Source organism: Dipodomys spectabilis, unplaced genomic scaffold (assembly GCF_019054845.1).
Source record: "Dipodomys spectabilis isolate Male_0828 unplaced genomic scaffold, ASM1905484v1 ptg000026l, whole genome shotgun sequence".
Taxonomy (NCBI): domain Eukaryota; kingdom Metazoa; phylum Chordata; class Mammalia; order Rodentia; family Heteromyidae; genus Dipodomys; species Dipodomys spectabilis.
In genome coordinates this window covers 11,470,660-11,485,011 of record NW_024870703.1, presented here as the reverse complement: position 1 = coordinate 11,485,011, position 14,352 = coordinate 11,470,660, and the positions used below count along the sequence as shown (strand labels likewise).

General features: G+C 38.6%; 1 protein-coding gene across 2 annotated transcripts in view; it reads right to left on the bottom strand.

The window, feature by feature from the left end:
- Sos1 (SOS Ras/Rac guanine nucleotide exchange factor 1) overlaps window positions 1–14,352 on the bottom strand; it is a 108,816-nt gene that overhangs the window by 76,936 nt on the left and 17,528 nt on the right. The window lies entirely within an intron of this gene.

Sequence of the window (14,352 nt, the reverse complement as noted above, 5' to 3'; positions counted from 1 at the left end):
CCCAATTTAACTCAAGGCCAATCTCTAAAATGAGGAAGATAGCAAGATGGCTAAGTTGACCTAAAGTGCTGTCTTTCTACAGCATATCTATGCCACCTGCTCTTTCTCTGCCATATTTACTCCCCCCACTGCCACCCCCTCCACCCCCGCTTTCTCCTCTTCCCTCCCCTTTCCCCCTTTTCTTTTCTTTTCTCTTTCTGTGCCAGTTCTGGGGATTGCATGAAGGGCCTGAGCACTGTCTCTGAACTTTTTAGCTCAAAGCTAATGCTCTACCACTTGAGCCATAGCTACACTTCTAGTTTTTGGTAGTTTATAGTAACCAAGAGTCTCACAGGCTTTCTTGTCAGGGAGGGCTTAGAACCACAATCCTCAGATCTCAGCCACCTGAGTAGCTAGGATTATAAGCATGAGTCACTGATATCTGGCACATTTCTTTTCCTATCATCTTTACTTCTGTATATGTCTTGCCTAAATTCCTATCTTGACAGACATAATGACCAAGATCAATTTAGCTGCTTTATTTGGTGCCTTGGGCAGGTAGTTAGGGGTTAGGAGTTAAGTATGTCTTTTTCTGATTTGGATTCACCGAAAGGTCAGAAAATAATTACCAAAAATTCTCATACTATCTTAAGAACAGAATTCATGCATAGCAATTTTTAAAACATATATATATATATGCTCTTTATTCAAAACTATAAATGACATCACACATGAAGACATCAAATTGTACCAGAAACCATGGAAGACTCATAGAAAAACAGGACAGAACAAAAGAACACATAAGTATCATGAAATGGCTTCTCACTGGCCAAAAATGGGCTAATTTAAAAACAAACCAACTGCAATGATTGAAATGTAATGACTTTATAGAAAGCTGGGTGGGTCAAGTGGTTTTATGTGTGGTGTGTATGTTTGTGCTGGTCCTGGGGCTTAAACTCAGGACCTGGGTGCTGTTCCCTAAGCATTTTTGCTCAAGGCTAGTGCTCTATCACTTGAACCACAGCTCTACTCTGACTTTTTTTAAGTTCGTTGGAGCCTAGAGTCTCATAGACTTTCCTGCCATGGCTGTCTTTGAACTATGATCTCAGATCTCAGCCTCCAAAGTAGCTAGAATTACAAGCATGAGCCACTGGTGCCCACCTTCAACTTGCTTTTTTTTTTCGTTTCTGTTTCCTGGAGTTCATTTTGATAAATATTATTTTATATGATCAGAGGCATTGCATCTTAGTGTTCCTCCCCAAGAGTACCCTTTGATACCTAGGTCCTGTATACTTTATGTCCTGGTGTATTTTAGATTTAGCTTCTACATATGAGAGAAAAACTTGATCTTAGACTTTTCAGCTTCCAGAACTATGAGAAATAAATGTTGTTTAGTTAAAAAACAAAAATTATTGAGCATCACTAGAAATAACTACCCTGAAAGAATTCTGTATCTTATTTTCCTGTCTGAAAGACAGCTGAAAATAAACCTAGTCAAGCCACTAAAACTACTTCCATTTGCAGAAACAGTGAAAGATATAAAAACAAGTTAAAAATTTATAACAAGATTACTATGTGATTTTTTTTTGTTTCTTTGTATGTTCTTCCCTCATGGTACAACCCCTGTTGTCACTGTATTTGATTCCAGTGTCCTGCATCTTGTATATACATTTTTCTAATTTGGGGAGGGGAAGGGAAATAACAAAATGCTGAAATAAGGATACAGGATAACCTATTGTAACAATGAGATGTACAAGACACTATGTTGAAAAGGAACTTTACAACTTTGGGTGGGGGGGGGGCAGGAGGAAAGAGATGGTAGGGAAAAACAAAGGAGGGGTTACAATGCTCGACAGAAAATGGACTCATTACCTTTAATCATGTAACTGTAACCCCTCTGTACAGTATCTTTACAATAAAAAAATTTTAAATTATCACAAGAAAGTCAATAGAAAAACTCATAATGTTTGATATTTTGCAAGACAATTGATTCAGTTCTTACAGGTCATTCTTACACTGGACAAAAGTCTACAGCTGAAAGAAATTTATGAGATATAGGACCATAGGTAATATGCAGACTTTGTTTGGCTTTTGAAATCAATAAACCAATCAATAAATCAATAAAAATGACACAGACAACTAAGAAACTTGAATTTTAACTGGCATAAGTAGATGACATCAAGAAATTACTAGTTTTGATAGCAATTACTCAAGAAAAAGATACATGTTTAAATAACAAGAGAATCTTATCTCCATTTAACCATCAAAATGCCAGAAGTGGAGCTGTGGCTCAAGAGGTAGAAGTGCAAAAAAAACTTGAGCAAAAAACCTCAGATATAGTGCCTAGACTCAGGTCATGAAGAAAAAGACAGGGAGGGGGGAGGAGGGAGAGAGAGAGAGAGATTATGTATTTTTTAAAATAAAGGGCTGGGAATGTGGCTTAGAGGTAGAGTGCTCGCCTAGCATGCATAAAGCCCTGGGTTCGATTTCTCAGTACCAAATAAACAGAAAAATCCAGAAGTGGTGCTATGGCTCAAGTGGTAGAGTGCTAGCCTTGAGAAAAAGAAACTCAGGGACATTACCCAGGCCCTGAGTTCAAGACCCAGGACTGACAAATAAATAAAAATAAAAATAAGGGACTAGGAAGGTGGTTCAGTAGTAGAGTGCTTGCCTTGCAATGCATGAGGCCCTGGGTTTGATTCCTCTGCACCACATAAGCAGAAAAAACTGAAAGTGGTGCCACACTGTGGCTCAAGTGGTGGAGTGCTAGCCTTGAGCTGAAGAGCTGAGGGACAGCGCTCAGGCCCAGAGTTCAGGCCCCACGACCAACAAAATAATGATAATAATAATAATAGTAACAAATACTGAACTTCGAGGTCGCACACTGGTGGCTGAAACCTCTAATCCTAGCTACTCAGGAGCTGACATCTGGGACAAGAAAGTCCATGACTTCACTAAAAAGCTGTAAGTGGAGTCGTGGCTCAAGTGGTAGAGTGCTAGCCTTAACCAAAAAAAGCTCAGGGAAAGCGCTCAGGCCCTGAGTTCAACCCCACAACCAATACAACTCTTATGACAGAAAAACAAATATATAAACAGGGACATCTCTATGATCGCACATGTATGGGCTCAATCCTCAGCATCAAAAGAAAAGTGGTGGGAGACTGTAGCTCAGCAATAGTGAGTACTGGCCTAGAACGTACAAGATTCTGGAGTCAATCATCAGCACCTCCAACCCTCTGAAAAGTTAAAGGTACAACAAATACAAGCCAGAGATAAGATTACCTAGAGGAAAACAGCAAGGTGGGCCACAATGTAGCTACAGCAGAGGTAGAGGAGAGGTCAGGGGGATAAGAGAAGGCCAGATCCTCAAGGGCTTTGGCTTTTCAGTACAAAAAAGTGGCAATTTTTGAAAAGTAATAAAACAGCTTTTCTAGCCTCTTCATAAGGACACACTGCTACTTTTACTGAGGGAACAAAAAGTTCACTGCTGGTTAAGATTTCACATTGCAACTAACTTTTAAGAAACTACCATTTGTGGAGTGTAATATCAAATAAAAATATTTATAATATCTGAAAGGGGATGTTAAATACATTTTCCTTTTCCATTTATTTGCATGAGGCTGGACTTCCTTCACATATGTACTTCAACTAAAACAGCATATCACAATCTATGTTCCTTACTGGCGGTTCACAATGGCAAAGATGTGGAAGCAATGTCTTGTCCAAGACAAATAAATGTGTACGTGTATATATGACATATATGTGTGTGTATTATATAATAAGATTATTCAGCTTTTAAAAAAAAAAAAAAGGAAAAGCCAGGAGCCAGCGGCTCAAACCTGTTATCCCAGCTACTCAAGGGACTAAGATCTGAGGATCCCAATTAACTATCAGAAAGCTGGAAGTAAGCTGTGGTTCAAACAGAGTGCTAGCCTTGAGCAAAAGAACTCAGGAACAGTGACCAGGCCAAGTTCAAACACACACTATATGCATGCATGCATAAAAAAAATTTTTTTTGGGTCCGGTCGTGGGGCCTGAACTCTGGGCCTGGGCACTGTCCCTCAGCTCTTCAGCTCAAGGCTAGCACTCTACCACTGGAGCCACAGCACCACTTCCGGCTTTTTTTTTCTGCTTATGTGGTGCTGAGGAATCGAACCCAGGGCCTCTGGCATGCAAGGCATGCGCTCTACCACTGAGCCACCTTCCCAGCCCCTGCATAAAATTTTTTTAAAGAGACTGCCATTTGCACCAATATGAACAGACCTGGATAATATACTACATGAAATAAAACAGAGAAAGAATAGTACTATTGAACAATTAAATTAACATATAAATTAGACTTTATACAAAGTATTATATGCATCCTGACAGCATTCTGGGCATCCGTCCTAAGCCTGGTTTGAATTATATTTATTTCGAAATAAACTACCAAAATCTGTTCCAAATGCTGAAACATCTGACAAAGCAACATTTATATTACAAATATAAAGATACTTTAAAAATACATTTTTTAAAAATAGAAAATTAACTGTCAATAAATTTTTAAGACTTTCATAAAATGCTCAACTAATTTCTTGCTTTAATTACTAGCAGTGTAAAGAGAACAAGGGTTTTCAAATTTTAAGTGCAGAGCTAGGACTTCCTGGCACACCAGGTAAGGATGAGGAGGAAACCTGATTCTACTCATGGTCTGTGTTTAAAATGTGTACACACACACACACACACACACACATTCATTTATTTTATATATTTATAGACATAAGACCATACATATACAAATAAGACCATATATGTGTGTATATAAATATATATACATATGTATACATATATGTATATTCATACTTACATGTGTATATACACATACATATGGTCTTATTTTTAGAAAGAGATGGAGGGGGCTGGGAAGGTGGCTCAGCCTTAGCTGTAGAGTGCTTGCCTTGCATACATGAGGCCCTGGGTTTGATTCCTCAGCACCACATAAGCAGAAAAAGCTGAAAGTGGCGCTGTGGCTCAAGTGGTAGAGTGCTAGCCTTGAGCTGAAGAACTGAGGGGCAGTGCCCAGGCCCAGAGTTCAGGCCCCACGACCAATTTAAAAAAAAAGAAAGAAAGAAAGAGATGGAGGGTCTTATAACTTAGGGGAAATTAGGTAAAGAAGAAAAATTGTACGGAAACTCTGGGGAGTTAGACTGATATAATACAGGAATCACAGGAAAATGTTCCACTTTAATTTACATTCATCTATATTAAATACTAAGTATTAAATGCTCATCACAACTTCAATGAAACAAATCCCTCCAAAATAAGTCACAAAGAGAGTCATAATTTTTTAAGCTCTTGTTTGCTTGATCCACAGAAAAATTAATAAGCAAGCAAAAAAGAGAAAAGGGAGAGTAGAGGAGGAAGGGGGAGGAAGAGAGACAAAGACAGAGAGAGAAAAAATATCATGCAAGCATTAAACGAAAGGAAGGAGTGGTTATATTATGATGATTTTTTTTTTTACCAGATAAAAGTACCTTACAAAGGAAATAATTTATTGGAAACAAAAATTATATAATGATAAAAATTTACATATTTAGTAATCCCAAATGTGTATGCACCAACTGGAAAACTGGTGACACAGAAAGAATACACAAATTAATCCACAGTTAAACCTCCTCTCAATAATTAACAGAGCTAGAGAGAAAATAGCCAAAAATTTAGAACTCAGTAATATTGTTAACCAGAAAATACAAATCAAAATTTATAAACACTCTATATTCAAAAACAAAGAACACGCATTCTTTTCAAGCAATATAAAACAATATCTTATATTGTATCTTGGGCTACAATATAAACCTTAATAAATTTAAAGGAAGTAGGACCATATAGAATATGTTATCTAAGCATAATCGATCAAATTAAAATCAGTAATAGAAAGTGTTGAACATGGACAAACCAAGCCCTGACCTGCGGGACAGTAATTTGGCAGGCACACAGGAGTAGGGCCAACTATGTAAGCACAAGGCAATGTGCCACCCACAGCCCAGGCCATGTGCCTGCCCACTGTAGGAGCTGAGGCCAGAAGTGGAGCTGTGGCTCAAGTGGTAGAAAGCTAACCTTGAGCACAAAAGATCAGGGACAGCGCTCAGGCCCTGACTTCAAGCCCAGGACTGGCTTGAGCATATACAAATGCACACACACCCACACACACCAGAAAAATGCAAGTTGTCACACATTTCTATTTTTCTGAGTTAAAAGTTCTCAAATGGATGTTGAATTTTGTTAGTTTTCTGCATTGGTTAGTGTGACCATGTGATATTTGCAGCTGTTTAATATGATGTGATAAATTGCTTGATTCTAGAATATTGAACCTGACTTGTAATCCTGGAATAAACTGTTTTGATGAGTAAGTTCTTTCTCTTGTTCTTTCTCCCTCCCTCTATCCCCTCTTCCCCCCCTCCATTCTTCTTCCTCCTCCTCTTCCTCCTCCTCTGCTTCCTCCCCCTCCCTCCCTCCCTCCCTCCCTCCCTCTCTCTCTGTCTCTGTCTCTCTCTCTCTCTCTCTTTCTTTCTCTTTCTTTTACTGGAGATACTGGAGATTAGAGTCTCACAGACTTTCCTGCCTGGGCTGGATTTGAACCATGATCTTCAGCCTACTGAGTAGCTAGATTCCAGGCAGGAGCCACTGGTATCCAGCAACAACTTATATTTAAAAAAAAAAAAAAAGGTAACATACACTTAACAGTACAAAATTAAATAATTGCCCCTAAAATTGAAGAAAAGTAAAATTATGTCTACTCTCATCATGTATACACAACAGTGCTGGAACTTTCTGCCACTAGAATAAGGCAAAAAAGGATGAGGGATAGGGGAAAAGATATTTAGAAGCCAGAAGTGGAGATACATCTGTAATCCCAGCATTCAAGAAACTAAGATAGGAGGATCATGAGTTCAAGGTCAGACTAAGCTACATAACAAGTCCATCTAAGAAAGGGGAAAGCAGAAGGGAAAGGGAAAGGAAAAGAAGAGGGAGGGGGGAGGGGGGAGGGAGGGAGGGAAGGAAGGAAGGAAGGAAGGAAGGAAGGAAGGAAGGAAGGAAGGAAGGAAGGAAGGAAGGAAGCAGCAAGCAAGCTAGGAAGGAGAGAAGGCGAGAGAAAACAAGGATTTGAAAGGAAGAATTAAATGTTCCTCAACTAAAAATATAATTCTTAGTAAAGTTCTTAGAAAAAAATTAACCACAAAAACATCAACTTGGGGCTGGGAAAGTGGCTCAGTGGAGAGTGCTTGCCTTGCACGCATGAGGCCCTGGGTTCGATTCCTCAGCACCACATAAACAGAAAAAGCCGGAAGTGGCGCTGTGGCTCCAGTGGTAGAGCGCTAGCCTTGAGCTGAAGAGCTGAGGGACAGCGCCCAGGCCCAGAGTTCAGACCCCACGACTGGCAAAAAAACAAAAAACAAAAACAAAAACCCATCAACTTTTCATGTTTTGTATGAACACATACTGAAAATAAAATTACAAAAAAAAATTTTGTGCCAATCCATTAAACCATAAATATTTTAGAGACAGAAAAAGTTGTCAAGTTGAAGAGTCAACATAAAAAGATGTGTATGTGTTCCCCAAATTAATAGTTTCCAGGCCATATACTGGTCCAAAAAATAATAATACCATAAAGCCACTGAAAAGTTAGTAGGGTGGTCTTAACAATTAGCTTCTCCAGAATATACTGAAAGGGAAGTAGGGAAACAAGGTGTGAATAAGGGTTGTACCCACTAAATCACAAAAGCATTCAGAAAAGTTATAATGATCCTATTCAAACCAACAAAATTTAGCTAACAGAAACTTCCTCTGTTCAAAAAAGCTAAAATCAAAACTAGAAAATATGGACAAAGGATAACAAGAAACCAAAAAATTTAACACTGGAAAGTACAAAAGAAAAGAAAAAAAAAAAGCAACAAAAGGGGTAAACCCCAGACTTAAACAGGAGGAAAAGGAAGAACAATCACTGAACTTTAGTACAGAACAACTAAAACATGGATTCTAAAGGATCAAAGGAAGTGAGTATAGTCTTAGGGACCTATGAGATAATATCAAGTGAACCACAACTTACTAAGAGTGTCAGGAAGAGAAGAGATAAAAAAAATTTGAAGAAATAATACCTGAGCCGGGCGCTGGTGGCTCACGCCTGTAATCCTAGCTACTCAGGAGGCTGTGATCTGAGGATCGCGGTTCAAAGCCAGCCCGGGAAGGAGAGACCGTGAGACTCCTATCTCCAATAAACCACCAGAAAAACCGGAAGTGGTGCTGTAGCTCAAGTGGTAGAGCGCTCGCCTTGAGCTGAAGAGCTGAGGAACAGCACCCAGAGTTCAAGCCCCACGACCGACAAAAAAAAAAAAACAAATAATACCTGAAAAGATCCCAAACTTGATGAAAGATAGGGATCTACAAATCTAAAAAATTCACTGACATCTAAATTTGTTTGTTTTATTTTTTTTAATTTTTGGTGTGGTACTGGAGGGCCTTATGCATGTTAAGCAAGAGTTCTACTTACTGAGTTACATCCCCCTATCCCTCAAGATAAATAATTTCTAAGAAAATTACACCATAACACAGGTAGTCAAATGCTTGCACACTAAAAACAGAGAATCTCAAAAGAAACAAGAGAGAAGCACTTCAACAAATTAATAGTTGACTTCCTATGAGAAAGCATTGGTGCCAAGCATATACCAAGGGAGGGGGAAAGTTGGCCACCTCAGGTAGTCCATAAAATTTGAAAAATGAAGTCTAAAGAGAAGAGGTTCACAAATAAACTGGAGGCAGCTCATTACCATCAGACCCAGCCAATAAGAAATACTAAAGAAAGCTCTTCAAGTTGAAATGAAAATTCACTAAAGAATAGCTCAGTAATAGGAAGAAATGAAAGTCTCTAGTAAAGGTAAAAACACTCTCAATATAAAAGCTAGTATGTTTTTATATTTGGCTTACAACTCTTTCTATTATGTATGGGATTTAAAAGGAAAATGCATAAATTAAAATTTCTATTACTGAGCATAAATGTATAATCCCCACTTACCCACAATTTATTTTCTGAAGTTTGTTTCCTGCAGTAGACTATGAACCATAAATATTAAACAGAAATTTTTAGAAATAAACAGCGTATTTTAAACTGTGGACTGTTCAGAGTAACATGGTGAAACCTCAGGAAAGCCTTCCTGAGACTTAAATGATCCCTCTATCTTACATCTACAGCTGCTCATTTGTTCACGGGTTACCAATCAACTCCATGTCACCACTTCAGCAGCATTCACCACACTCCATCTCATTACAGAGGCATTATACTATCTGATATCACAAGATGGGTGAGTACAATACATTAAGATACTTTAGGAAATGTAAATAAAAACAACGCTGAAATACCACCTTACCCCAGTCAGAATGGCCAATATTCTGAATTCAGACAACAACGAATACTGATGGGAATGTGGAAAAAGAGGAACGCTGCTGCACTGCTCATGGGAATGTAAACTAGTACAACCACTCTGGAAAGCAGTCTGAAGTTCCTCAGAAAACTAAACACAGACCTTTCCCCTATGACCCTGCCATACCGCTCCTAAGCATCTACCCTGAACACCAGGAACCGGGATGCCTGCACTTCTATGTTCATTGGGGCATTGTTCATAACAGCCAAGATATGGAAACAACCCAGATGCCCCACGACAGATGAAAACCCCAAAATATACAATGCAATTTTATACTGTCATTAGGAAGGATAAAATCATGGCATTCTTAGGGACATGGATGGAACTAAAACAAATCATGTTGAGCGAGACAAGCCAAGATCAGAGAGACAAACGGCTCATGGTCTCTCTGATGGGTCGATGTTAGATTTAAAACACAACAAGATATGACAAAGTAAACAGGCCTCAAGACAACCATACAGAGTGAGACCAAAAGAGCACAGTCTCAGGAGAAAGGCACCAAATTGTAATAGCCAAGCACCTCTTCACATGTACATAAAACAATGTACAGACTGAAAAGAACCCCAAAGATAAGGAAACAATGGACCTCTTCTTAATCTGTCTTATCGTTTTTAGATGATGCTGTATTCTGTACCTCATATAAGGTGTATACCGTATACATCTGAGGGAAGGTGAAAGGAGAGCACAGAATCAGTGAAAAGTGGGTGAAAAAGTACAGTAGAGGGGCCCATCAACTGCACGGGACATTGATGAATGTGAGCTCAAGGATGGTGATGGGAGAGAGGGGATGCAAGAGAAAGAGGGAACAGCTCACTCTAAGCAAAAGGAAAGAAATGCACGTATCACCCCGTCTAGAAGGAATAGTTTTATTGCTAATGTTCATAGAGTTATATTTTTTCTTATGTAAAACTTGAGGTTTTTGTATTTTTCTTTATTCATAAGCTTTGTAGATTAAAATAATGATGTTTATCATTGTGAATGTTAAAATGTGTTTGTGATTTCAACTAAGTATAACTATGCCACAGTACTGTGAAATTTATGTAATTACTTAATCTCAATAAAGAAACCTTTGGGGAGGGGGAATATTTTAAGAGACCACATTCACCTAAGCTTTTATCACAGAAAACTGTTGTTCTATTTTATTATCAATTATTGTTAATCTAAGGTGCCTAAATCGAAGGTTTTTTTCTGTATCAAAACAAAAAACAAAAACAGCCCAGAACATAGTACATACAGAGTTTAGCATTATCATGGTTTCAGACATCCATTAAAGGTCTTAGAACATACCCTGTAGAGAAAGCAGATTATTGAATAATAATGTAATTGTGGACAATTACATAAAGGGGAAAGGGCTGAGCTGTATAAGAATGATGTTTTTGTATGTTAAATTTTGAAGTTAAATTGGTATCAACTCAAACTAGATTGTTATAAGTTTAGGATAATAAATGTAATCCTCAGAGCATAAAGAAATTTCATTTAAAAATATACATAAGCTGGGCACCGATGGCTTATACCTATAATCCTACCTATTTAGGAGGTTGATATCTGAGGATCACAGTTTAAAGCCAGCCAGGGCAGGAAACTCCATGAGATTCTTATCTCTAATAAACTATCAAAGCCAGAGTGGAGCTGAGGATCAAGGGATAAAGCATTGGGCTGGGAAGGTGGACTCAAGTCAGTGGTAGAGCGCTTGCTTGCATGCATGAGGCCCTGGGTTCGATTCCTCAGCACCAAATAAGCAAAAAGAAAAAAGCTGGAAGTGGCGCTGTGGCTCAAGTGATAGAACGCTAGCCTTGAGCTGAAGAGCTGAGGGACAGCGCCCAGGCCCAGAGCTCAAGCCTCACTACTGACAAAAAAAAAATACATTGACAAAAAGGAAGGGAATTTTACAATAATAGGATTGTAATGCCAGGCGCCAGTGGCTCACACCTGTAATCCTAGCTACTCAGGAGGCTGAGGATCGCGGTTCAAAGACAGCCCGACCAGGAAAAGTCCATGAGACTCTTATCTCCAATAAACCACTAGAAAACCGGAAGTGGCGGTGTGGCTCAAGCGGTTAAGTGCTTGCCTTGAGCTGAAGAGTGCAGAGACAGCGCCCAGGCCCAGAGTTCAAGCCCCATGACCGACCAAAAAAAAAAAAAAAATTAAGATTGTAATATGCCTATTTCAATAATAGAATAATCTAAAGAGAAAACTAATAATACAATAGGTTTGAGCACTATAAATGGATTAAATCTGGGAGGCAAATGTAGAACCCTCTATCCAGTAACATAGAAATAAATGTACTTTTCACATGTACATGGGATATTTTCCATGACAAACTATAACAATAAAATTTTAATACATTTTAAAAGGTTAACATCAAAGCCCTTTTCTAATCATGATGATATAAAACTAGAAAACAATAACAATAGAAAAACTAATATCTACATAAAAATTAAACAACCTACTTCTAAATATTCAATGAAAGGAACCATAAGGAAAATAAGCAAATACAGAGACCAAAACAGAAAAAACACAAAGACCCCAAACCTATAGAATACAGCAAAAGTAGTACACAAATGGAAATTTATAGCTATAAACATTTGGAAATATGTATTTCACAAGAAAATGAGGGAGCTAGAGGAACATCTCAAAAATGATAGAATGTTGCCTAGCAAGCACAAGTTCCTGAGTTCAAACTCTAGTAGAGGGGTGGGAAGGAGAGGGACCAATACATGAAAAGGAAATAAGGACTAACAAGTAATTCAAACCCTAGTACAACCAAAATATAAAACAATGAAAGACTAAAAACCATCCCACCAAGATGAGGAATAAGACAGGGCACTCAACACTTGTATCAATACTGTAGTACAAAGTTTACTAGACGTTCTAGCTAGAATACTAGAAGAGAAACAGGAAAGGCACTCATATTGGAAAGGAAAAGTAATACTATTTCTATCTGCCAACATATCATATGTATTTATATAAATCCCAAAAGAATAAACAAAGTTAGCAAAGCCAAATTAATTCAAAAAATTAATACACAAAAAGCAATTATGTTCTGATAGCCCTGCAATAAACAGTCTGAAAAGGAAAATTAGGAATGTAATTCTATGTATACTTAAAATAATAAAATACTAGCAATAGATTTAACTAATGAGTTCTTTATCCTAGAATTATAAAATACTGTTAAAGAAAATTAAAGATAGGGGCTGGGAAGGTGGCTTAGTGGTAGAGCGCTTGCCTTGCATGCCTGAGGCCCTGGGTTCGATTCCTCAGCACCACATAAGCAAAAAGAAAAAAGCCGGAAGTGGGGCTGTGGCTCAAGTGGTAGAGCGCTAGCCTTGAGCTGAAGAGCTGAGGGACAGCGCCCAGGCCCAGAGTTCAGGCCCCACGACTGGACTCCCACCTCCCCAATTTCATATGATCCTCATATCTTAGCTTCCTGATAGCTGGGCACTGGTGGCTCACACCTGTAATCCTAGCTATTCAGGAAGCTAAGATATGAGGATCATGGTTTGAAGCTAGCCTGGGCAGGAAAGTCCACAAGACCCTTATCTCCAATAAGTTACTCAGAAAAAGCCAGAAGTGATGTTGTGGCTCAAATAGTAGAGCACTAGCCGAGAGCACAAAGAGGCTCAGAGACAGAACCCAGGCCCCAAGTTCAAGCCTGCCCCACCCCCAAAAAATTGAAATTACATTAAAGATGAATTTAAGAGAGACCCATTCTGTGCTCCTAAGGAGGAAGACTTAGTCATGATATCACTGATATCCAAAGCAACCTATAGATTAATGGACAAAATCCAACAGCCTTTTGTGTTTTTTTCAGAAATGGATACTCCAATCCTCAAATTCATATGAAATTGGAAGATGCTCCAAAGAGCTAAAATAATCCAAAGGAGGGTACCGGGGAGAAGGTGAAGGACTCAATACTTTCTGATTTCAGCATGTACTACAATGCTACAGTATTCAAAACTATACAGTTGCAGGGCATGATGACATGGGTCTGTAATCCAAGCACTAGGAGAAAAAGCCAGGCGTATTATGAGTCCAAGTCCAGTATAGGCTATACAGTAGGACTCTGACTAAAAACAAAACAAAATAAAATAAAACTGTGGGTATTGCCCTAAGGATACAAAGAAAGACCAATGAAATAAAAGAGAAAGTCCAGAATAAACTCAGACCTCTATGGCCAATTGATCGTTGACAAAAGTACCAAGTCCATTCAGGGGTGCTACAACAAATGATGCTGGGACAACTTGTTCCCTACTTGTACCAAACACAAAGAATTATCTCATCTAACTACTCTGGAGGCTGCTATATGAGCACTACAAAGTTAAAGCCAGTCTGGGCAACCTAGTGAGACCCTGTCTCACAATAAAGTAAAAGAAACTGGAAATATTAGCTCACTGGTAGTGTACTTGCCTAGCACGCACAAAACCCTGGTTTCAATCCCAAGTTCCACCCATCAGAAAAGAAAGCCTCAATGAACTAAATGTAAGAGCTAAAATTATAAACCTCTTAGAAGAAACATTATCTGTAAGTCTTCACAGTCTTGGATTTAGCAATGCATTTTGGTGTCTTAGCTATGACACCAAAAGATGAGCAATGAATCAGAAAATTGATGGACTGAACTTAAAAAAAAACTAAAAAATTCATTTTAATAGAACACATTATCAAGAAACAGCTGGGCACTGGTGGCTCATGTCTGTAATCATCTGCGGATCATGATTTGAAGCTAGCGTGGCAGGAAAGTCTATAAGACTCTAATCTCCAATTAACCACTAAAAAGCCAGAAGTGGAGCTGTGGCTCAAGTGGTAGAGAATTAGCCTTGAGCATAAACGCTAAGGGACAGTGCCCAATTGAGTTCAAACCCCAGTACTAGCATAAGAGGACAGGAGGGGAAGGAAGGAGAGAAAGGGGGTAAAAGGAAAG